Genomic DNA, 3165 nt, shown 5'->3' on the forward strand with positions numbered 1-3165 from the left:
TTAGTGTCCAACTCTAACAGTGCTTCCTCTATCCTAAAGGCTTGTTTGATGTCTACATCACTGGATGCTTCATCCAAAGTCTTCCTAAAATTTTCCATGACTACCTCAATTGGCAACAGCTTCTATCATTCTTCATCTTCAAAAATGTCCAAGCATGCATCACTATACAACTTTTTTGCTTCCAAAATTTTCTCTCAGGATTGGTCCTTGAGCCTATGTATCTCATCATGCAATGTTTCCATCACTTTATTTCCATCTACAATCTTTTCTATCCAATAATCTAGCATGTTTAACTCTTCTCTGGTATATACACCAATTAGAATGTGGTATCTTTGCCCTTTTATGGCTTGTAGAGTTTGTAAATCTTTGCTCCATGCCCATACCTCATCCATGATACTGAAGTCCTGCCTCAAAATTTTCATGATCTTATCAACATTCTCTTGCATAGTATGCAAAAAATTCAAACTTCTTGTGATTATAATGACACCCTTATCCTCAAAGCTATCTCGCCAATCCTAAAAAACTCTCAAAAATGGACTGAGCCATACACCTTCCCCTTGTCTAAGGATGGTATTCAAAGTTTCCTCAAGGCATTTAGAATCAAGAAGACCAATAACTTCAGCTAGATATCCCTTTACGATCTCAACTTTCCTTCAAAGTGTTATGATTTCAATCTCATCATGTTCTATGTGGCTAAGAACCTCTTTGACTCCTATATTCATTGTCTGTCAGGATGTATCCCATGTAGGCTTTCCTAACATAATATCTTTCACTTCATAGTCCTCAAGACTAATAGCTTCTGCATCTATAACTTCAAGAGGGTGAGCTACTTGTGCAAATAAGTCTTGGTTTTGTATAGTAGTGAACGAATGAAAATGCCATTGCATCATGTAATGGAGACTTGGGCTTGTTCAAAATCTCTACAATGTCACAAATATCATCCTTTCAAGCACAAAATTGATGCTTGGAACTTCTCCTTATTTCCTTTTGAAACCACCTTGGAATATGTCTCTCTATAGCCTTGGTTCTAGATGATGAAGGGAGGTGTTCAACTACCTCCTTCCCTTTATCACTCTTTCTTAGAGTCTCCTACTATGACGACTCTTGTTCTATAGTATCAATTTATGTAGATCCTATAGTTTGATCCTCAACTTCCTGAGAAGGTTGTTGTACACATTCTACTATTTGTGCCTCTTTTGATGGCTCATCAGTAACCCTTGGTTCTAGTCACTCTTGTAATGATGGTTCATTTTCAACATGTTCTTCTTCTAAACTCAGAGGTTGAGGAGTTACTAAACCCTTATCTACCATCATGACCTATGGTGGAGATAGAGGAGTAAGAGGAGGACCTTGTGTCTCGGGTGGCATCTATGTCCAATCTTGCTATTGAAGTTCACCTTTAGGGGTGTCTCTGATCTTGTCTCTAACTAACTCCATACCCATAGGAATGAAATAAAAATATAGGATGGAGAGAACATCATCACTTTGCTCCCTTTGCTCATTCACCCATCACTACACTTCATCTTTCGAAGAAGAGAGTTCTACTATTTCTACTTGGGTGAGAGGTGGGATGTTCATGGAACTCTTCCTTCTTTCCAATTCTACGGCTTTTGCTTTCCAAGTTCTCCTTTTTAGAGGCACTTGTTCCTCCTCCTAATCTAATTCTATTTCCCCTTCATCTAATTCTTCCTCTAGAATGGTCTTAGGAATAGATGGATTAGGCACTAATCTTTTGTGAACTCTTTGTCTCTTGTTCATTCTAACCTTGATCCTCTTTTTTCTATGGAACCATAGGAGAAGCATGCTCTTCATGCATTGAAGGAATGGAGGTCTCTATAATTTCTCCCTCTTCTCATTGACTTGGAAAAACAAGAGGCAATGGAAATTCAACCTGGATATGAGAAGCTCCACTATCATGAGGCTCTTGGGGACTTAATTCCTATTGCTAGGAAGGGACCTATTCTTCAACATTGTTGAAGAATGGCCAAGGAGAGTTACTCTTCAAGAGGGTAGTTCTCCCATTCCCACTCAAAAGTTGGGATATCCTACTTTCTCTTCACTTGATATGCTCCTATTATAAAAGGTCAATCCCAACAAGGTCTCTATTATATTTTGATCCTCTCATAATCTAACTCAATTTATCAGGATGTTTCCATTAGGACCAACTTGTCACTTGGGTACTTTGGGAGTTTCTTCAGATTGATAGATGCACCACCTAACTGAATATATGTAAATGTCTGAAATTGGATGAAATATGCTTCAAGAGTTTTGATCTATGCCTTAGCTTCCTCAGACAATCTCTTCCCATAGTCTCCTTCTATGAATTGAATGATGGCAAAGATGAAGGTGTTGTTTACAATCTTGTACTCTTTGCTCTATGGTGAGAGCTTCTTCTTCACCAACTGAGGATAGACTATATGGTGATGCATTAGGGTCCTACATATTACCTTTCTTGTATAACCCAGGATAGCTCATCACCCTCACTGCCAGTAGGTAAACTACATAAGAAGTCATAGAGAACTTCTTATTATTCTTAACTATCCTCAACTGATCACACAAGTTCTTGCTTAGCATGATGGCCCAATCTAGTGGTATCTTCACATGCCTGATAGTCTTAATGAAGTTGACCATAAATGGAGTGAGATGGCCTACTATAGGTAAGCCCATGACTCTGCTAAGAAGAATGATTGAGTATCCGATGTCATCCTTCATGTATCCCAGTGTCATATCCACTTTGTTGATTATCTTTCCCCGAGGTGGCTTCTCAATGAAGTATAAGGAATGTATGATGTTGATGGCCTCCTAGTGGTGATATTTATACCATCTCTTAGCTACTTCGTAGGAGAGTCAGATGAACTAATCAGCTCTAGGAAGATTGAAGACTTGCTCAACGTTATCAGGTCATAGATCTAAAACCACTTCCCCAGTAATGCTCTTGACTACCCTTTCATCAGGAACAAAGTGTTGAGAAAGGGTCATGATCAACTCAGCTAACTACACTATTCCTAGATGTGATGTTGCATTCACTAATCTAGATCAGATTAATGCAAACCTTAGGGATGACCTTTCTATTGGATTATTACAAACTCTCTAGAATTCTCCCAAGTCTGTGAGTCCAAGGTCTGTGTCTTTGATCTCAACGTAATCATCATGTAATCTTGATTT

Source organism: Cupressus sempervirens, chromosome 10 (genome assembly GCF_028749045.1).
Source record: "Cupressus sempervirens isolate cs-2001-9-10 chromosome 10, ASM2874904v1, whole genome shotgun sequence".
NCBI classification, from domain to species: domain Eukaryota; kingdom Viridiplantae; phylum Streptophyta; class Pinopsida; order Cupressales; family Cupressaceae; genus Cupressus; species Cupressus sempervirens.